Source organism: Myxine glutinosa, chromosome 7, assembly GCF_964187855.1.
Source record: "Myxine glutinosa chromosome 7, kmMyxGlut1.1, whole genome shotgun sequence".
NCBI classification, from domain to species: domain Eukaryota; kingdom Metazoa; phylum Chordata; class Myxini; order Myxiniformes; family Myxinidae; genus Myxine; species Myxine glutinosa.
In genome coordinates this window covers 52,986,677-53,009,834 of record NC_136267.1, presented here as the reverse complement: position 1 = coordinate 53,009,834, position 23,158 = coordinate 52,986,677, and the positions used below count along the sequence as shown (strand labels likewise).

The 23,158-nt window shown below is 46.1% G+C and overlaps 1 long non-coding RNA gene across 1 annotated transcript; it reads left to right on the top strand.

Annotated features, from left to right (window-relative positions):
• The first annotated feature begins 1,558 nt into the window (after positions 1-1,558).
• On the top strand, positions 1,559-21,908 carry LOC137431234 (uncharacterized). The gene is made up of 3 exons (XR_010985226.2): positions 1,559-1,586; positions 11,901-11,995; positions 21,639-21,908. It is a non-coding gene; the product is annotated as an uncharacterized LOC137431234 (long non-coding RNA).
• The last annotated feature ends 1,250 nt before the right edge of the window (positions 21,909-23,158 follow it).

The following is a 23,158-nucleotide window of genomic DNA, read 5'->3' as shown; positions in this document are numbered from 1 at the left end:
CTTTCAAATGCCCCTCTTCCCCCCATAGAAATTCCTGACTTTGCCATTGCCGGTGGGACAGCAGCGTTGGCTCTTGGACCCTCTTCCCTGAAACTTAGAGCACTTTCAAATGCCCCTCTTCCCCCCATAGAAATTCCTGACTTTGCCATTGCCGATGGGGCAGCAGCGTTGGCTCTTGGACCCTCTTCCCTGAAACTTAGAGCACTTTCAAATGCCCCTCTTCCCCCCATAGAAATTCCTGACTTTGCCATTGCCGGTGGGACAGCAGCGTTGGCTCTTGGACCCTCTTCCCTGAAACTTAGAGCACTTTCAAATGCCCCTCTTCCCCCCATAGAAATTCCTGACTTTGCCATTGCCGGTGGGGCAGCAGCGTTGGCTCTTGGACCCTCTTCCCTGAAACGTAGAGCACTTTCAAATGCCCCTCTTCCCCCCATAGAAATTCCTGACTTTGCCATTGCCGGTGGGGCAGCCGCGTTGGCTCTTGGACCTGGGTGCCACAAACCTTAACTACACCACTGGGCGATTTGAAGCTTCGCATCAATCGGTGAAGTGGTTCCAGAGATATATTTAAATGTTTTCCTTCAATCCAATATGACTGCCAAACTACTGTATATCATAATGATGATTCGATTTCTAATAAAATAAAAATCAAAGATGAACTGAATAGATTTCGGTGTCAAAGGTGAGAGGTCATGTCAGGTCAAAATGTGATACTTGAGAACAGCTGAAGGGATTTAAATCAAACTTGGTTCAAGTATGTATAATGATGTAATAATGATGGTGGAGGCGTATCGGTCGATGTCGCAGTGTCCTTCTTGTTTATTTCACAAATAGTTTTGCTCGATGCACTCAAACCTTGTTTTAAAAACCCCATAAATCAGTTGAAGATGAAATTGGCCACACTTCGGATTATATTAGTCTTTTTGGCACTTCCTTCAAATACTTGCATCTCGGCCATCATTTTTCTTCCAGAGCCAACATTCTTTTTCTTTTTTTCCCTCGTTTTAGTTTCATTGCTGTTGGAATGTTGGCAAGAGAAGGTTTCTTCCAGACATTCAGTAAAACTAAGCCAATTGTTATACAATGCATTGGCATGTTATACCACGACGGGGATGTGCAGCGATTATTCGAGCAACGGCATGATTGAATAGCAAGTGCAAATGGAGTCGACAATTTTATTTACGTCGTTGCCTTGTATAGGAAATGGTAGAACGTCATTGTGCTTGCATTGTGGAGAAGAAATTGAGAATAGTTTGGTTTTTCTTCTGGTGCGGCATCGCAAAGGTCCTTGGGTTTGTATTCAGGATTTGAGTTGTTTTTCAGCTTTAGGAATGGCATAAATGGAAATAAATGTATACCTCAAGGCTGTTCTAAGAAGGTGTGCCTGGGCAGTCGAAGGAGTTGATGTGGAGACTCGTTTGGTAAGCTGTCGAGTGCATGTTATTTGTGATTGTAAGGTTGCTACGGTAACCTTTTAACCTTTCACCTTGCCTTCCAGGGGAGACCTCTCATTTACCACTTGGGACAAGTGGACTGTACAAGGAAATGATGACTTCACTCTCCAGGATCTCATCACCACCATCAAGGTCGTAGTAAAGCTCATAAACGTGGTGCAATTTCACTGGATAACTTGGGGATTGCCATTTTTTGACGGTTTATATATATATATCGGGAAGTGGCAAGAGATTTGGAGGATGGAGCCAATATTGTTGAATTTCCTGTTGCGGGCAATGTCTGATGTGCTTCCATCACCAGTAACCTTGAGATTGTGGGGGTTGTTGAAGGAGGAGAGATGTTATTTGTGTGGAGGTTTGGGAACGGTGCAACATGCACTGAGGGCATGCTCAGTAGCATTGGCAGCAGGAAGATACAAGTCGTGGCATGATTAGGTGCTGGCGGTGGTAGTGCAGATGGTGCAACAAGAGGTGCTGAGATTGAGAGAGAGAAGAGTGGAGAAGGAGACCGAAGGGGGATAGGTGTTCTTTTTCAAAGAGGGCCAAGTGGTAAGAGGTATAAAGAAGAGGAGAAGGTGGAAAGCAAGAGGGCTGTCAGATGCTTGTGATTGGCAGGTGGTGGCAGACCTAAAGCCACAATTGGTATTGCCAGAGGAGATCTATGTGACAAGGTTGCGGCCTGACATTGTCATCTGCTCAGGTGCAACAAGACAGATCATCTTAGGGGAATTGTATGTACCCTGGGAAGAGAACATGGAGGAGATGCACGAGAGGAAGAGAGGAAAGTACAGTGAGCTGGAGCTGGAGGCAGAGTGTCGGGAGAAGGGTTGGCGAGTTTCTTGTCAGCCTTTTGAGGTGGGCTGTAGAGAATATTGTCATGTGACTCCCCTTGTTTAAGGCCGGAAAAATCACGGATAGCCAAAGCCAGCTTTAACTCCAAAGGCGTTCAGTTCAAATAGCTGATTTCACTATATATGTGCGGGAGGAAGAAAGAAAAGAGGAGTAGGCTGAAGGGCTTGCCTTCATGGATCCCACCGCAGTCCTCAAACCTGGGGGAAATAAACTCAAACAAAAACCGGGCTTATAAATGTACAGAAAATAATGAAAGGGTTTGTTAAAAGAAATGCCGATAACAAGAAAACTCGACGGTAAAACTAAGTTCCTAAAGGATCCTTCACACCAGACTTAAACACAGATGAGGGATAAAATAACGTTGGAAAATAATGGTGTGCTTTATCATGCACTTAGCTCTGATCAGCTTGTGAGGGTCTCGCCAGGGTCTGCGAATGGGTCCGGCCGGCGTGTGCACGCGAAACGCTTGCGTTGGCGGGAACTGGTCCTCGCTGCGCCCGTTCGCGCTGCAGCGCTCGCACAAAGCCTCGTCACGCCGCAGCGGCAACTCACGCGTTGTTTCCGCCTGCAAAACTCTGCATGTCTCCCGGTGGTGTCTCTGAACGCTTCGTCTCTTCACCAAAGTCCGATCCCAACAAGAAGAGGAAGATGTCGGCGTGAAGGGCAATAAGCAAGGGCCAGAGCAAGAGAGATCATCCAGGGCTGGTGAAGGCATGAAAATAAAAAAGGCAAGAGAGGCTAAAATGTCGGCCAGGGAGTTCTTTTATCGGCCATCTCGTGACATCACCGGCACTTCTCCTCCACTCAGCGCAGTGCAGCACTACCTTGTCCAGTTCTCCACCTATCAGTGCGCAGTCCGCCTTTGACGTCAGCGGTGGTCTTTGCCAATTGGCATGCTGCTTACTGCTCCTCCTTCTTTCCCCAATCGGTGAGTCCTTCTTGCTCTGCCCTGGCCAATCAGCGAGACCCTTCTTGCTCCGGCCTACCTGTTGGTCAACTCCCGCCCAATCACTCCCTCCTGGACATGGATCTCGGCCCACCCGAGCTATGTGTGTTTGCCAGGCAGGCTTGTTAGCCCTGGTGCTTGATGCCTATCTTTCAGTTGGGTTTTATTGTTATTTATGTTGTAATGGCCATTCTCACTAGTGTCTGCGGTGCAGTGCCATAAAGGACAAAGGATAACTCACATAGGGTAAGACTTACAAGGGATAATTTACCCTTATGCCCTAATCGAGTTAACATGCTCCGCCCCCTTGTGACGGGGACGAATATACAACTTAATCCGACATTCGGGCTAAACAGGTCCTCTACTTATTACATGGGGTGCTTCTTCTTCCTCACAACAGTCGGAGCATGATACCTACACAAATCTACCTGACTCTACATATCACTACCCCCACAAACATAACAATATATTGGCAATTCCTTTTCTGCATTTTTTGCTCGGCTTGGAGTGTGTGGGACAGAAAGAAGGAGGATGTGTGACAAAGTGGCCCAGGTTGACTTGAAAGACTCACTTTGGATATGGAGGAAGTTTTTGGAGGCACGTCAAACGGTGTAGGTTGAGGTTGTGAGTGGTAGCTTATTTCAGCCTAAAGGGGTAGTGACTGAGCGTGGAAGAGAAATGGAGATGTGTGAACGGTGTGTGTGTGTGTGTTGCAGGAGTGGGTGTGGTTTTGCATGAATGTGTTTTTGTTTGAGTGGTTCATGTTGTAAGGGTAGGTGGTCGGTTGCTTCTTTTTTCTTTTTTTTTGGTGTGCGAGTGAGTGGATGAGGGACTGTGGATTCTGGGAGTGGAGGCGGTTTTGTTGTTGTCTGTGTTCTCACTGGCTGGGGGAGGGGGTATGTACGCATCCGGGTGTAGCTGCTGCATGTGGAGGCGTATGTGCCCCTGCTGGCCCACCTTAGCTGACTGTATCAAGGTTGAAGGGCAGAAACGGGATGACGCAGAGGACCCGGTCAGTGAGGAACACTTGTGACCAGGTGTGTTTTGAAATTATCCACTACAAAGGAATGGCAACCACCATTCAGGCCCCTTAGAATAGTTATTTCATAGCAGAACATTATCTTGGTTTTTTTTTTTTTTTTTTTTTTTTTTTTTTGTATACAAGATCGAGGCTCGTGAAAGAGCGAACATTAATCACACAGAAAGACAAACCGACACATAAAACATATAACATAGGGAGCGGTAGACAAGATGGGGAGAGAGGGGGAAGGACACAAACACAACATTTGAGAGCAGGGACCGAGAGACATGGAGACATCGAGAGATCTGAGAGAGGGCGAGGGCTTTGGGGGGGGGGGGGCGTGGGAAGGGGGCGGTGGGAGAGGTATAAAACATATGGACACTGCCAGGACTTCCAGGAAAGAAGTTGGAATTTCAAACAAGGTGGATCTGGGGTGAATTAGCGGGGGTAGAAAAGATCAAGGTTTTGGATGGGGGAAGATAAGAGATGGTGGTGAACAGCTGTTTTAAAGACCTGGAGGGAGGAGTGGGATTGAAGGGAGTGAGGGAGTTTGTTCCAGAGGCGGGAGAAAAGAGGAATGAAAGAGTGAAGGTGAGCAGAGAGCCGAGATTTCGGCAGTTTAACCATCAGAGGGTTGTTGGCAGATCTTGTGCGACCTGTAGGAATATTTGGGGGACAGAGCACAGAGAGAGCTGGGGGTGCAAGGCCGGAGAGGAGTCGGTAGAAGACAGAAAGACCACCTACCTGCCTGCGGTGAGTGAGTGAAAGGCCCTCAGAGATAGCTTCATCGCGGGAGATTCCAATAATTCTGAAAGCTTTGGTTTCAACAGCGTGAAGCCGAGCTAGGTGTGAGGCAGGAGCACCGGCCCATAGGGGAGAACAGTATTCCATTGAGCTGCGGATGAAAGCCTTGTATGTGGTGAGGAGCTCAGGTGTGCCGAGGAAGGACTTCGCACGACGGAGGATGCCCAGTCGGCGACTGGCTTTGGAGGCCAGCTTGGAAATGTGGTTTTCCCAAGAAAGATCATGGCAGATAGTGAGACCCAAAATCTTGAGCGACAGAACTTCTTGGAGAGGATTGTTGAGAAAGTAGATGGGAGGGTTGTCCAGTCGATCTTTTCGGAGAGACATAGTAAGAGTGTGAGATTTGTCAGGATTGAAAGACATGTTCCACTTGTTTGACCAGTCTGTGATTTTGTCCAGGTCTTCAGAGAGTGAGGAGGCAGCAGACTGCCGATCTGAGGGAAGAGGAATGGAGCGGCAGAGAGTGGAGTCATCAGCAAAGAGATAGAGAGGATTTTCGAGAGAGTCAGAGAGATCATTGATGAAGACCAGAAAAAGCACGGGGCCCAGAACACTGCCTTGGGGAACTCCAGCCTGAACAGGAAGAGGAGATGAGAGAAACCCATTCAGGGCCACACGTTGACGACGACTAGAGAGGAAGTCCGCCAGCCATGCGTGGAGATTTCCATGGATACCAAAGGAGGAGAGTTTGGTGAGCAGAGCGGGGTGCCAGACCGTGTCGAAGGCACATGATATGTCGAGGGAGACAGCTCTAATTTCCTGTTTGGCATTGAGGACGTCCATCCATTGTTGAGACAGCAGAAGCAGCATGTCCAGAGTAGAGTGACCTGGTCTGAAACCAAATTGATGATCAGAGATCAAGCCATTGGAGAAGAGGAAAGATTTCATATCCGAAGCAATGATGGATTCCATGACTTTGCTGATAATTGTGAGAAGGCTGATTGGTCTGTAGTTGCTAGGATCTGTTTTTGCACCTTTTTTGTGCAAAGCGGTGATGTTGGCTGATTTCCAAGCAGATGGCAGTTGACCTTGAGCAAAAGAGAGGGTGAAGAGAACAGAGAGAGGGTGAGATAGAGCAGCAGAGCAGGATTTTAGGACCCGTGGGCTGATGCCGTCGGGTCCAGTTGCAGAATCAGAGTCGAGGGTTGACAGAAACTTTTCCACCTTGTCAGGAGGAAAGGACACGGAGTCCAGGAGCAGCAGGGTACGACTGGGTATGGTGGGTACAGAGAGGGATGGGTTTGGGACACAAGATTTAGAGGCAAACACAGAGTTGAGGAATTCAGCTTTTTCACGTGCGGAGTCAGCTGTGTAGCCGTTTGAGGTAAGGGAGGGGATGGAGGGGGAACAAACACCAGAAACGGATTTGACCAGACGCCACCAGGATTTGGAAGAGGGAGACAGATAAGAGAGTTCGGTCTTGAGAATGGAGAGATATTGTTTCCTGGCTCTCCTGAGGGTGGACACACACTTGTTTCGGGCTTTGTGAAAGGAAATGAGATTTCCTTCCGTTGGATTTGCTTTCCAGGAGACGAAGGCAAGTTGTTTCTGGGCAACAGCCTCACCACAAGATTCCGTGTACCATGGATGGGAGGAAGGGTATGACAACTGAAGATGAGATGGGATAAATCTGTGCATGAGAGAGAGCAATTTACTTTGGAAGAATTCCCAGGATGAGTTGATGTCAGAGGTGGTAGAGATGGGAGACCAGTCCAGATGATTGATGGCTGCTTGAAGACCGTGCCAGTTGGCCTGAGTGAAATGCCAGACTCGTCGACGCTGAGCAGGCTCCCTGAGGATGGTCAGAGAGATGTCCACTTTAACAAGGACATGATCAGATGATCCGATCGGAGCAGAAGAAGAGCAGCAGACATTTTCAGGGAAGTTAGTCATAACCAAGTCCAGAAGAGAAGATGTTCCGTTGACTGAGATCCGGGTCGGGAAATTGACAGATTGTGTCAGTCCCAGTGATTCGCAGAAGTCCTTTGCTGAGGGGCCATGGCTGGTGAGAGAGGTACGCACACCCAGCCAACTGGCATGATGACAGTTGAAATCACCACATATGAGGAAGAGAGAGTTGGGATGAGTAGATAGAAGTTGGTCCATATCATCAGACAGCGAGATGTAGATGGAGTCATCACTGTTTGGTGGACGGTACAACACACATATGAAAAAGAGGTGGGAGCGAAGGGGAAGCCGTAGCCAGAGGTATTCCTGGGGGTGAGGTGGAGAGAGTGCAGTGCAGGGCGAGTGAGGAAGAGAGTTTTTGATAAAGATAGCAACCCCGCCTCCAGGACGAGGCTCAGGTCTATCATACCGGAGGAGGGAGTAGCCCGGGAGAGATACTATGGAATCAGAGACATCATAAAGGAGGAAAGTTTCTGTTAAGCAGATCACGTCTGGTTTGACAGAAGCAACCTGTATGGAGAGATCAGTTAAGTTTGAACGAAGGCCCCGGATGTTTGAGGTCCATACCGTTAATGAAGAGGAAGGGGGAGCATCAGATACAGAACAGGGGGGAGGAGGGGTAGGGTAAGATGTGGAAGAGGTGGAAGAGGTAGGGAGAGCTGTTGAAGGTGTGTCAGAGATTTCAGAATAGCTCGGAGAAAGGGAAGGATGGGGCGGACAAAAGGTTTGATGGTGATTGGGTGAGCCACAATGAGGTGTTATTTGAGGAGGGGGAAGAGCGAGGCAGAAGGTTGGGGGAGATGGAGGTGAGAGTTTGAAGGGGGAAGAAGCGGGTTGGACGCTTTGAGGAGGGGAGTGAGAGGGGGGAAATTGAGAAGCAATGAGGGTGGGGAGATTTGAAGGGGAGGGGTGAGGGGGGAGTTTGGGAGGGAAGGGACAAGGGGAGGGATTTGAAAGGGATGGGATATGGGGGAGATTTGGAGGGGAGGGGTGAGGCAGGAGTCTAGGAGGGGAGGGGCGAGGGGGCGTCTTGGCGGGGAGGGGTGAGGGGGTAGTTTAGGAGGGAGGGGGCAAGGGGGGAGATTTGAAAGGGATGGGTGATGGGGAAGATTTGGAGGGGAGGGGTGATGGGGAAGATTTGGAGGGGAGGGGTTATGGGGAAGATTTGGAGGGGAGGGGTGAGATTGGATTTTTGAAAGTGTACGATTTATGGGAAACGAACATTTATTGCAAAATGAGTTTCTTGTGACCTTCGAGTTAAAAATACGTTTAAGGACGCTGGATGGAGGATGGAGTGCAGGAGAGTTTAGGGAATGTAGAAAAAAGGCACTATAGGAGATGGATATTTTTTTTGGGATGAATTGATTTGGTGAGCAAGTCGAAAGCAGCCTTTTAAAGAAGAAGAAGAAAAAGGTGTTATAAAATATGACGGAATACATAACTTGAGGGGAAAGTGTAAACATTGAAGGTTAATGAGTGAAAACTATCTGGGGAAATGGGGGAGAAACACGTGGTCGAAGAACGAACGAACGAATAAGAATGAATAAACGAATGAGAACAGAGAAGGAAATGTTTTTTGTTTTTTTTTTGTTTTTTTTTTAGTTGAGATTTACACAAGGAAGTAGGCTATGGGTGAAAAGACTGGGAATACAGAGAACGAAGGTTATTGGATCACAAACGACGGACCGCTGAGAGAAAAACAAAGCCTCAAGGTTGTACAGTGCACACTGTACAAGGCCTCAAGACACGACACGAATTAACACGATTTTCAATACAGGTATGAAAGATTTGCACCGAAAAATCTTCGTCGGGACACAATATACGTACAACACCATAAATAAATACAGTTTTAACGAAAATACAAATGGGAACAATCACTTAACTTCGATTTCAAATCGTTCGCGACGCGGCAAAGGCCTTGCTCGCGACACGGCAAACAGACGATCAATTTATGAAAGATAAACACCGAGAAACAACCAAAGTTGCACACAATAACTTCACACACCGAAATATAAATACAGTTTCGACAAAATACAATTGTGAACAGACTTAACTTCGAAAAAACGTGGAGACCGTGTGGAGCTTCGAAAATCCCTGCCGCCGTCTCCAAGTCCAAGGGTTCCTTCCCCTTTTATGGGTTAGCATGTCGTTATGCATTGGAAGCCAGACAGATGCACAAAGATGGCATCCACAGATATTGATTCAAAGTCTTGAAGGACAGAAGGCAGGCCAAAGGCCTCAGGGGTGGATGCCAGCAACATTTTGTGGAGAGGGAATTTTTCAAATGCACCAAAGACCATTGGGTTATGCACCAGGTAAAAGTCCCTTCGAGAGGGCTTGTGAGGCAAGGTGACACAATGGGCCACTAATCGACACCAGAGGAACTTTGGAGAGGGCTTGTGGGGGCAGGGGAAGCGACACTCCACCAATCGGCAACCCGGAAAACACCCTCAAACAGCCCCACCCTCGCCAGGGCCTGACAAAAAGGCCTTGCGCACTTGATTCTCTCTCTTTGCCGGACCCTCTCTCTGGCCTCTGCCTGTTGGTTTCATTCTGCACATGCATGCATGATTCTACCTCTTGACTGGTCTCTCTCTGCTCCCTCTCGCTGCACGTGTGCATGACGGACTCTCTTTCTGCACGAGGCCACAACTTGATTCTCTCTCTGCTGCCTTGGACTTTGTTCTCTCTTCACGTGCCTGCTCTCTGCCTGCCGGTTTCACTCTGCACGTGCCTGCATGATTCCAACTCTTGGCCGGTCTCTCTCTCTCTCTGCTCTTTCTCGCTGCACGTGTGCACAACACTCTCTCTTAGGCCTCAGCACGTGTACTTGATTAATCTCTCTCTCTGCTCCCTCTCGGGACACGTGTTCATCGGACTCTCTGCACTCTGCACGTGTGCATGACTTGGACTCTCTCTGCACGTGGCTGCTTGCCTGCCCGTGTTCGTGCTGGACTGCCTCTTCGTGTTTGTGCTGGGACTCCCTGCCCGTGTTCATGCTGGGACTGCCTGCCTGTGTTCGAGCTGGTGACTGCCTCTTCATGCTCGTGCTGGGGACTACACTTTGCCGGTATGGTGCTCGTTGGTGAATCAAGAAAACAAGGACCTGGTAACATTATAACCATTTTGCTGACAGGATCCCGACATTCGTTTTCCCCTCCCCCTCCCCTGTGAATGTGTGCTGGGTGCCCTTGTTGTGTTTATTCGTAGTGATCGTCATAAGGCATAGATGAAGCTAAGTTTCTGCTTCTCGTCCCTTTTCCTTTCCTATCAATAAGATGCACTGTGCATATTTGTAAATAAATCGAATCGTTAAACATTTCCTTTCCAACTTTCCATGAATGTCCTTTCCTTCATTGGTCCGCCATTGCCCGCACCGAGTAGCGATCAGCCATAACATAATTAGTATCAGCCCGGTGGGTACCAACCGTTTAAATTTCCATCTGATTTAGGCCAGGCCATCTAAATTTCCATCCAGTAACAAAAGTGGTACACTTGGTACACCGCCGGAGGGTAATTTCCCCGATTGGAACCGTGACATGGTACAGGTAAGCGGTGTCAGACGATTGGACCCTGCTATCGTGCGACGGACCAATTGGCATTCGTAGTTGCTGGTTCGCAACCTTCCGAAGTACGAAGTTATTCGTGCGTGGCAGCCTCAGGTCCAGTAGGTTCGGGAGGGAATGGAGGCTAACCCCTCATAGTAGACCCGAATCCTGGGCTGTAACATATATATATATATATATATATATATATATATATATATATATATATATATATATATATATATATATATATATATATATATACGGGGGCTGCAAAAGTAGGTATACAGTAAGGAAACAGGTGGATTGGACGTCGGGGAGCCGTTGACTGGCCACCACGTTCACCGGATCTCACCCCTATAGACTTCTTTTTCTGGGGATGTGTAAAAGACAGGGTTTTCGCACGCAAGCCACGTTCTGTTGATGCCATGATTCAGTTCATACAGGAGGCTTGCCAGGAAATTGATGCTGATAAAGACCTTTGTGCCAGAGTGTGCATGGGTGTCCACACTCGACTAGTGGAGTGTGTGAATGCCAGGGGCAAACAGTTTGAACATTTGAGGGATTAATATGTTTATTATTGATATGTTTATTATTGATATGTTATTATTGATATGCTTGTATAATCAATAAAATACGTTTTGTGCGCACGTTTTGTTTTTCATTACTGTATACCTACTTTTGCAGCCCCCTGTATGTATATATATTAATGCAAATTCGATGCAGGAGCAGGAATAAAAACGATGGAGAACAAGAGGGTTTTAACAAACACAGAAGGGCACAGAGGATGTGCAATGAACGTAACCTGTAAGAAAAGGTGGGATTTTGTGGCAGGTTCGTGGTTTGAAGAATAAAAAGATTGTGAATGGATATGACACGAGATGGCAGGGAGTTGAACCTCGAAGCGTGGAAGGAGGAACGTGATTGGACAGACATGGGGAGGAAATTCCACAGATGTGGAAAAACGAGGGATTAAGGAATGCAGAGGAGCAAGAAGCCTGTACGTTTAAAAGTTGACAAGGAGCCTGTTTGCTGGATGAATGTGTTTGAACTGGTACAGCTGTGGAGAGACGGAGGGAATGTTTGGCCCATTTATAAAATCAACTTCGTTTTCTCACATCAACTCAGCCATGTTCCTTTCTTGACTTAACCCTCTGTCTCTTTCTCAACATTGTCGATTTGTATCTGCCCTTTTTAACTTCTGGTTATTCCATGAGTTAAAAAGTTGCATGCGTACCCAAGTTGGGGATATATTTATTTGAGGTTGATGATGAATACACACCGTATAAGAAAGCAGAAATGGTTAGTTCAAATATTGTGTGGAGGGAGACATGTAAAAGCTCAATTTCCTTGTGGATCTCATATTGCAGGCCCAGTATGGAGTGAAGCCCACCATGGTGGTACAGGGTGTCAAGATGATCTACGTTCCTGTCATGCCAGGCCACAGAAAGCACCTTAAACAGACGTAGGGTATTTTCATGCCATTTTGCTCCACTCAACAACATTTTACTCTTTTATTCAATGTAAATACGAATGTCTGATCAGACAGATTTCAGAAGAAGAATAAAACTGCTTGGGGGGGGGGGGGGAGGGATGGGGTGGGGGATTAACATATAAATTGCTGAATACAACATTTCACTTCCAATGTTTGGGGTGTCAGGGAATAAATATTCATATTGACAGTATTGCTAAAATATATATATCTCAATGTGATCGTGTGTAAAGTAGTATATGTTTTACTTACGAATGAGTAAAGTGCATAGAACTAGCAGGTGGGTGGGAGAGTTAATTTCAGACAAAAATGTGTAACGCTCGTGGACTGCCATCTGTGTAGAAAAATAGCCTATGTTCAGGTCACTGCGCACAGGCTGCAAATTCTTCCTCAGCAGGTCAGAGCATTTGACCTCTTGAACAGAAATAAGTACTAGCTGGCCAAGAGAGAGCCAAATAAGGTTTTGGATAAGGGACACCCTGCATGCTCTGCAACATCAAAGGAGTTTGGGGCTTTAAAACCAGGAGAAAGTTGCGAGCAGAGGGCAGAGTGGACGGGGAACAACTGGAGACTGGTCAACAACTGAACGAGCTTCAAAAGACCTACAGACCGAGCTTCAACCAAGACCTACCAAACAAGCTTCAACAAAGCCTGGAACAAAGCCTCATTAAAGATCTCGGCTTAGTATACAACAAATTCTCAAGTATACAACAAATTCTCAAAAGTGAATAAAACATTGATTTTGCTAAACCGAGTCTCTTGAAGTTTTAGTAACATAACACCAGTAATTGTTAATAATTCTCCAAGAGGGGGTATTGTGGTTAGAGCGTCCGCTCTCAGTCTGGGATGTTGGTGATTGAATTAAGACCCTGGATTCTGCTGAACACGGAGGCCAACATTGTTCTAAATGTTCTCTATTTGTGGTTGTCATTGTCAGTCTGACACTCCATTGTTGTTTCCAGTCCCACACAATTTGCCAATCCTCAGACTCGGTGGTATAATAGCTAAGAGCATGTGGAAGATCGGTTGTTCAAACCCCGATGGAGTCCTACCGTAAAACTTAACTAGAAAGGCACTCGGTAGTGCACATACCTCCACCAGGCTGAACAGATTCCATTTTATTTTTTTTTATTTTTTTTGTATACTGAATCGAGGCTCGTGAAAGAGCTAACATTTACTTCACAAACAAATCGACCAGACAAACAAAATACACAAAAAGAGGGAGCGGAAGACAAGATGGGGAGAAAAGGGGAAGCACACAAACACAACATCCGAGAGCAGGGAGATGTGTGGAAGGGAGAGGGCCCGGGGGGAGGAGGCATGGGAAGGGGGGGGGGGGGAGGGAGAAGTATAAAGCACAAGGACACCAAGGACTTCCAGGACAGAAGTTGGTATTTCAAAAAGGGGAATTGGGGTGAAATTAGCGGGGGTAGAAAAGATCAAGGTTTTGGATGGGGGAAGATAAGAGATGGTGGTGAACAGCTGTCTTAAAGACTTGGAGGGTGGAGTGGGATTGAAGAGAGTGAGGGAGTTTGTTCCAGAGGCGGGAGAAAAGAGGAATGAAGGAGTGAAGGTGAGCAGAGAGTCTTGATTTTGGCAGTTTAACCAAAAGAGGGTTGCAGGCAGATCTTGTGCGACCTGTAGGAATATTTGCGGGACAGAGCCCAGAGAGAGCTGGGGGGGCAAGGCCAGAGAGGAGTCGGTAGAAGACGGAAAGACCACCAACCTGCCTGCGGTGAGTGAGTGAGAGGCCCTTGGAGTTAGCTTCATCGCGGGAGATTCCAATGATTCTGAATGCTTTGGTTTCAACAGCGCGAAGGCGAGCTAGGTGTGAGGCAGGAGCACCAGCCCAGAGGGGAGAGCAGTATTCCATTGAGCTGCGGATGAAAGCCTTGTATGTGGTGAGGAGCTCAGGTGTGCCAAGGAAGGACTTCGCACGACGGAGGATGCCCAGTCGGCGACTGGCTTTGGAGGCCAGATTTGAAATGTGGTTTTTCCAGGAAAGATCATGGCAGATAGTGAGACCCAAAAGCTTGAGTGACAGAACTTCATGGAGAGGATTATTCAGAAAGTGGATGGGAGGGTTGTCCAATCGGTCTTTTCGGAGAGACATCGTAAGAGTGTGAGATTTGTCAGGATTGAAAGACATGTTCCACTTGTTTGCCCAGTCTGTGATTTTGTCAAGGTCTGCAGAGAGTGAGGAGGCTGCAGACTGCCGATCTGAGGGATGAAGAATGGAGCGACAGAGAGTAGAGTCGTCTGCAAAGAGATAGAGAGGATTTTCAAGAGAGTCAGAGAGATCATTGATGAAGACCAGAAAAAGCATAGGGCCCAGAACACTGCCTTGGGGAACTCCAGCCTGAACAGGAAGAGGAGATTAGAGAAACCCATTCAGGGCCACACGTTGACTATGACTAGAGAGGAAGTCCGCCAGCCATGCGTGGAGATTTCTCTCAAATTTCTTTTTCTCTCTCTTTTTTTCTCTCTCTCATTTTCTCTTTCTCAGATTTCTCAGATTTCTCTGAGATCTCAGATTCTCAGAATTCTCAGATTCTCAGATCAGCGGATCTCAGATTTCTCTCTCTCAATTTCACCCAACCTCTCCACCAAGTATCCCACTGATAGTTTGGATCTGGATCCAGACCTGAACCAAACTCCAATGTTCTTTTCACCGAACCAACTCATCCACCAAGTTTTGTTATAAATCATCCACAACTTTTTGAAATATCATGCTATATATCATTTTGGCCCTATCACTCAATGGTGAAGAATCACTTTAAAAAAAAAAAAATTCTCATATCCGAATTTGGATCTTCAAACAAAATCGAACACAGAAAATTTGTCTTTGTCACACACCCAACCTCTCCACCAAGTTTCGTTCGAATCCGTCCATAACTTTTTGAGATATCGTGCTATATATCGGTTTTAGCCCGATCACTCAATGGTGAAGAATCACTTTTAAAAATTCTCTGATCCAGATTTGAATCTTCACAAAATTGAATCAAATCTTCCATTCCGTTCACAACTTTTTGAGATGTCTCGTTCACAAACAATCAAACAAACAAGAAAGACGTCATGCAGAGCATGATACTTGCAAAATCCACCCACCCCCAATTAAAGTTGATGATCTTAATCAGAGCTCGGGTCAATTGAATGAAAAAATGATTCTTTTTCAGATGAAAATTGATGATTTTAGAAGTTTGACCTTGAGTTGACCTTTGACCTTAAAAATAGTTGGTTTCCCAATTCAGTGAGGTACTATGTAATTGCTGTTTAATTTGCAAGTCAATCGGATGAAAATTGATTATGTTAGAAGTTTCACCTTGAGTTGACCTTTGACCTAAAAAAACAGTTGGTTTCCAAATTTAGTGACTCAATTTGCAAATACTGTTCAACTTTCAAGTCAATCAGATGAAAAATGACGATTTTATAAATCTGACCTCAGGATGACCTTAAACCTCAAAATCAATAGGCTTCTCAGTTGTGACTACCTCTACAACTTGTTAATGTTTCATGATGATCGGTTTAGAATTGTGACCTGTGGCAAATCCTGTTCAAATTTCAAGTCATTCAGATGAAAATTAAGGATTTTAGAAACTGCAGCTTAGTTGTTGACCTTTGGCCGATGTTGACCTCAAGAACAATTGGTGGTTGAATTCAGTGACCCAATATGCAAATATTCTTCAAATTTCAGATCAAGTGCATGAAAATTGACAATTTTAGAAATTCAGCCTATGTTGACGTTTTGGCCTATGTTGACCTCAAAAATAATTGGTTAAATTTGGAGACCTGGTATGCAAATCTTCCTCAAATTTCAGATCAAGTGCATGAAAATTGACAATTTTAGAAATTGAGCCTATGTTGACGTTTTGGCCTATGTTGACCTAAAAAATAATTGGTTAAATTTGGAGAACTGGTATGCAAATCTTCCTCAAATTTCAGATCAATTGCATGAAAATTGACAATTTTAGAAATTCAGCCTATGTTGACGTTTTGGCCTATGTTGACCTTTTTTTTTTTCTTTTTTTCTTTTTTTTTCTTTTTTGTATAAAAGATCGAGGCTCGTGAAAGAGCGAACATTAATCACACAGAAAGACAAACCGACACATAAAACATATAACATCGGGAGCGGTAGACAAGATGGGGAGAGAGGGGGAAGGACACAAACACAACATTTGAGAGCAGGGACCGAGAGACATGGAGACATCGAGAGATCTGAGAGAGGGCGAGGGCTTTGGGGGGGGGGCATGGGAAGGGGGCGGTGGGAGAGGTATAAAACATATGGACACTGCCAGGACTTCCAGGAAAGAAGTTGGAATTTCAAACAAGGTGGATCTGGGGTGAATTAGCGGAGGTAGAAAAGATCAAGGTTTTGGATGGGGGAAGATAAGAGATGGTGGTGAACAGCTGTTTTAAAGACCTGGAGGGAGGAGTGGGATTGAAGGGAGTGAGGGAGTTTGTTCCAGAGGCGGGAGAAAAGAGGAATGAAAGAGTGAAGGTGAGCAGAGAGCCGAGATTTCGGCAGTTTAACCATCAGAGGGTTGCTGGCAGATCTTGTGCGACCTGTAGGAATATTTGGGGGACAGAGCACAGAGAGAGCTGGGGGTGCAAGGCCGGAGAGGAGTCGGTAGAAGACAGAAAGACCACCTACCTGCCTGCGGTGAGTGAGTGAAAGGCCCTCAGAGATAGCTTCATCGCGGGAGATTCCAATAATTCTGAAAGCTTTGGTTTCAACAGCGTGAAGCCGAGCTAGGTGTGAGGCAGGAGCACCGGCCCATACGGGAGAACAGTATTCCATTGAGCTGCGGATGAAAGCCTTGTATGTGGTGAGGAGCTCAGGTGTGCCGAGGAAGGACTTCGCACGACGGCGGATGCCCAGTCGGCGACTGGCTTTGGAGGCCAGCTTGGAAATGTGGTTTTCCCAAGAAAGATCATGGCAGATAGTGAGACCCAAAAGCTTGAGCGACAGAACTTCTTGGAGAGGATTGTTGAGAAAGTAGATGGGAGGGTTGTCCAGTCGATCTTTTCGGAGAGACATAGTAAGAGTGTGAGATTTGTCAGGATTGAAAGACATGTTCCACTTGTTTGACCAGTCTGTGATTTTGTCCAAGTCTTCAGAGAGTGAGGAGGCTGCAGACTGCCGATCTGAGGGAAGAGGAATGGAGCGGCAGAGAGTGGAGTCATCAGCAAAGAGATAGAGAGGATTTTCAAGAGAGTCAGAGAGATCATTGATGAAGACCAGAAAAAGCACGGGGCCCAGAACACTGCCTTGGGGAACTCCAGCCTGAACAGGAAGAGGAGATGAGAGAAACCCATTCAGGGCCACACGTTGACGATGACTAGACAGGAAGGCCGCCAGCCATGCGTGGAGATTTCCATGGATACCAAAGGAGGAGAGTTTGGTGAGCAGAGCGGGGTGCCAGACCGTGTCGAAGGCACGTGATATGTCGAGGGAGACAGCTCTAATTTCCTGTTTGGCATTGTGGACCTCCATCCATTGTTGAGACAGCAGAAGCAGCATGTCCAGAGTAGAGTGACCTGGTCTGAAACCAAATTGATGATCAGAGATCAAGCCATTGGAGAAGAGGAAAGATTTCATATCCGAAGCAATGATGGATTCCATGACTTTGCTGATAATTGGGAGAAGGCTGATTGGTCTGTAGTTGCTAGGATCTGTTTTTGCACCTTTTTTGTGCAAAGCGGTGATGTTGGCTGATTTCCAAGCAGATGGCAGTTGACCTTGAGCAAAAGAGAGGGTGAAGAGAACAGAGAGAGGGTGAGATAGAGCAGCAGAGCAGGATTTTAGGACCCGTGGGCTGATGCCGTCGGGTCCAGTTGCAGAATCAGAGTCGAGGGTTGACAGAAACTTTTCCACCTTGTCAGGAGGAAAGGACACGGAGTCCAGGAGCAGCAGGGTACGACTGGGTATGGTGGGTACAGAGAGGGATGGGTTTGGGACACAAGATTTAGAGGCAAACACAGAGTTGAGGCATTCAGCTTTTTCACGTGCGGAGTCAGCTGTGTAGCCATTTGAGGTAAGGGAGGGGATGGAGGGGGAACAAACACCAGAAACGGATTTGACCAGATGCCACCAGGATTTGGAAGAGGGAGACAGATAAGAGAGTTCGGTCTTGAGAATGGAGAGATATTGTTTCCTGGCTCTCCTGAGGGTGGACACACACTTGTTTCGGGCTTTGTGAAAGGAAATGAGATTTCCTTCCGTTGGATTTGCTTTCCAGGAGACGAAGGCAAGTTGTTTCTGGGCAACAGCCTCACCACAAGAAATCCGTGTACCATGGACGGGAGGAAGGGTATGACAACTGAAGACGAGATGGGATAAATCTGTGCATGAGAGAGAGCAATTTACTTTGGAAGAATTCCCAGGATGAGTTGATGTCAGAGGTGGTAGAGATGGGAGACCAGTCCAGATGATTGATGGCTGCTTGAAGACCGTGCCAGTTGGCCTGAGTGAAATGCCAGACTCGTCGACGCTGAGCAGGCTCCCCGAGGATGGTCAGAGGGACACAATATGTCCACTTTAACAAGGACATGATCAGATGATCCGATTGGAGCAGAAGAAGAGCAGCAGACATTTTCAGGGAAGTTAGTCATAACCAAGTCCAGAAGAGAAGATGTTCCGTTGACTGAGATCCGGGTCGGGAAATTGACAGATTGTGTCAGTCCCAGTGAGTCGCAGAAGTCCTTTGCTGAGGAGCCATGGCTGGTGGGAGAGGTACCCACACCCAGCCAACTGGCATGATGACAGTTAAAATCACCACATATGAGGAAGAGAGAGTTGGGATGAGTAGATAGAAGTTGGTCCATATTATCAGACAGCGAGATGTAGATGGAGTCATCACTGTTTGGTGGACGGTACAACACACATATGAACAAGAGGTGGGAGCGAAGGGGAAGCCGTAGCCAGAGGTATTCCTGGGGGTGAGGTGGAGAGAGTGCAGTGCAGGGCGAGTGAGGAAGAGAGTTTTTGATAAAGATAGCAACCCCGCCTCCAGGACGAGGCTCAGGTCTATCATACCGGAGGAGGGAGTAGCCCGGGAGAGATACTAAGGAATCAGAGACATCATAAAGGAGGAAAGTTTCTGTTAAGCAGATCACGTCTGGTTTGACAGAAGCATCCTGTATGGAGAGATCAGTTAAGTTTGAACGAAGGCCCCGGATGTTTGAGGTCCATACCGTTAATGAAGAGGAAGGGGGAGCATCAGATACAGAACAGGGGGGAGGAGGGGTAGGGTAAGATGTGGAAGAGGTGGAAGAGGTAGGGAGAGCTGTTGACGGTGTGTCAGAGATTTCAGAATAGCTCGGAGAAAGGGAAGGATGGGGCGGACAAAAGGTTTGATGGTGTTTGGGTGAGGCACAATGAGGTGTTATTTGAGGAGGGGGAAGAGCGAGGCAGAAGGTTGGGGGAGATGGAGGTGAGAGTTGGAAGGGGGAAGAAGCGGGGAGGACGCTTTGAGGAGGGGGAGTGAGAGGGGGGAAATTGAGAAGCAATGAGGGTGGGGAGATTTGAAGGGGAGGGGTGAGGGGGGAGTTTGGGAGGGAAGGGACAAGGGGAGGGATTTGAAAGGGATGGGATATGGGGGAGATTTGGAGGGGAGGGGTGAGGCAGGAGTCTAGGAGGGGAGGGGCGAGGGGGCGTCTTGGCGGGGAGGGGTGATGGGGAAGATTTGGAGGGGAGGCGTGATGGGGAAGATTTGGAGGGGAGGGGTTATGGGGAAGATTTGGAGGGGAGGGGTGAGATTGGATTTTAGAAAGTGTACGATTTATGGGAAACGAACATTTATTGCAAAATGAGTTTCTTGTGACCTTCGAGTTAAAAATACGTTTAAGGACGCTGGATGGAGGATGGAGTGCAGGAGAGTTTAGGGAATGTAGAAAAAAGGCACTATAGGAGATGGATATTTTTTTTGGGATGAATTGATTTGGTGAGCAAGTCGAAAGCAGCCTTTTAAAGAAGAATAAGAAAAAGGCGTTATAAAATATGACGGAATACATAACTTGAGGGGAAAGTGTAAACATTGAAGGTTAATAACAGTGAAAACTATCTGGGGAAATGGGGGAGAAACACGTGGTCGAAGAACGAAGGAACGAATAAGAATGAATAAACGAATGAGAACAGAGAAGGAAATGTTTTTTTTTTTGTTTTTTTTTGAGTTGAGATTTACACGAGGAAGTAGGCTATGGGTGAAAAGACTGGGAATACAGAGAACGAAAGTTATTGGATCACAAACGACGGACCGTTGAGAGAAAAACAAAGCCTCAAGGTTGTACAGTGTACACTGTACAAGGCCTCAAGACACGACACGAATTAACACGATTTTCAATACAGGTATGAAAGATTTGCACCGAAAAATCTTCGTCGGGACACAATATACGTACAACACCATAAATAAATACAGTTTTAACGAAAATACAAATGGGAACAATCACTTGACTTCGATTTCAAATCGTTCGCGACGCGGCAAAGGCCTTGCTCGTGACACGGCAAACAGACGATCAATTTATGAAAGATAAACACCGAGAAACAACCAAAGTTGCACACAATAACTTCACACACCGAAAGATAAATACAGTTTCGACAAAATACAATTGTGAACAGACTTAACTTCGAAAAACGTAGAGACCGTGTGGAGCTTCGAAAATCCCTCCCACCGTCTCCGAGATCTCGCGAGACCTAAAAATAATTGGTTAAATTTGGAGACCTGGTATGCAAATCTTCTTCAAATTTCAGATCAATTGCATGAAAATTGACAATTGTAGAAATTCAGCCTATGTTGACGTTTTGGCCTATGTTGACCTCAAAAAAAATTAGTTATATTTGGAGACCTGGTATGCAAATCTTCTTCAAATTTCAAGTCAATCAGATGAAAATTGATGATTTTAGAAATTTGACAACCTTTGGGCTATAGTATGTTGACCTCAATGAATGAATAGGCTTCTTGCTTATGACCAACTCTACCATTTTGTGAAGTTTCATGAACGTCGGTTTAAAATTGTGACCTGTAGGTGATTGACAGGGGTGAAAACATAACGTCCAATAGTTACGTCTGTTACAGACCTTCGTTGACGGAGTTAAAGATGGTACTTGCTGCTTCCTTGCTTGACACTCAGCATTTAAAATGAATAGAGCACCGGAAAGCACCGCTGGGAAGGCAATGGAAACCACCTGCCAATAATAATCTGCTTCAGACACACCAAAGCTCTGTAAAGAGTACGGTACATCAAAATACAAATTCACACAAAGCTCTATGGTGCCTTTTTCCTTCATCGATGAAAACTTTAAATGTTTACCTGTTGTCTTTCCGATTTTCAAAGCAATGTGAACATGCCTCGAAAAAGCGACGCAATGTTCTGTGTAGTGTTCATTTGTTTTAACAAAATGTTCCACCTATGGCACAATGTTCACATATTTTAACAAATACGAGATGTACGCTGATAACCGATCAACTTATCGAGAGTCTATGATGTACTTGTGTCGGCAGCAGAAGTTCAATATACCAACAAAAAGTGAAGTCTATGGAGTACCATGTGCAAGGATAATTGACAAGCTAGTTTGTATTTACATTGTTTGGTGGTTTCTTCCCACAATGCCCTTCAGAATGAATAAGCTGCTGAAGCAAACAGAGCGACAGTATGTTGATTTGACCCTCTCGTTTGCCCCTGAAAGCCCTGACCATGACGACCTGCCTGGCCCTCCGGTGCGCTATTTCCTCCGTTGACATCTGCAGTTGTTTCCCCTTCTACCCCACTCGTGCCAGACCATCGTAAACCAGTGGAACTACAGAATCCTCGGAACTCTCAATGTCACAGTGTTCTCGATATGAGGAATGCTTTGTGATTTGACTCGACTGATTGTCCGCAATCCACCATCTGACGCCTTTAACTCGTAGTCATTTGGCATCGGTGATGAGCAGGAATGTTGTTTTTGAGTGAGGCCATTGCCCAATTTGTAAGTTTGTTTTAAGTTTTGGTATAGCGTCAGAATTTAGTCCAGCAAACAAGAGATGAAGTAATGTTGTATCTGATTGTGTTGCAGTGGTTCCACAACCAATCCCATCCATGCCCTTTATTGCTTTAACTGCAAACAGCCCCCCTCATCTGTTCTACTCCTCCCCCGCCATTACTCCCTGCCTCCCCCAAAGTGCTGTTGGCCGAGTTGTGCTTTCATGTTGCTCAAGATGCAAGATTTGGTGCTAAAGTGACTACACAGGTTTCTTCAATTAAGAACTACATTTCGTTTGCCTGCATTATTAAAGGGATGTCAAACCTGCTCCATTCTATCCATTTATGCAAATTTCAGGGGTCACGTGATCTCAAACAAACAGCCGAAGTGAACTTTAATTGGCCCCTGATAACCACATCTTGGCCATGCTGCTGCAGGCATGGCCGATTGCAGTCGCATCATTTCCTATTTAAATTTATTTTAACAACAGCCTTGTATGTGGTGAGGAGCTCAGGTGTTCCAAGGAAGGACTTCGCATGACGGAGGATGCCCAGTCGGCGACTGGCTTTGGAGGCCAGCTTGGAAATGTGGTTTTCCCGGGAAAGATCATGACAGATAGTGAGACCCAAAAGCTTGAGTGACAGAAGTGAACTGTTTTGTAATTGTTTAAGTTTTTGAGAGTTGAGGTGTTCATAAATCCAAGTTAACAAGTCGAGACTTCGGACTAGTTAATTTGTCCATGACTGTATGGATTCAGTGTGTGAACACTGCATTTATTTAAGTGTTTGGCCTGGTGCAGTTGGCTATCTGAGGACCCTGTCCGCACCAATTGTCACGACCTCAGTAATCATGTGAACCACCACCACACCTTGTCGAAGTGGCAAACCAGTTCTCTACCTGCTGCCACCTGTCCCTTGTTAAATATTTCCCTGTGAACACCAAAACTTTGTTACAGATCAAATTTTCAGTGAATTAGTATAGTCTAGTTACCGTACATTATCTGTACAAAATTAACAGAAAACTAATGTTTAATAAGAGGGAGAATTGCTTTCCAATACATGTCCTCTCTCAATTTTCAGTTGAATATGTCAAAGCGTAAAGGGGACAAGTCTGGAAAAACGACCCATGTACTCATATATTAAGTCCAAAAAAGCCATATTCTGAAAAATTGTTCC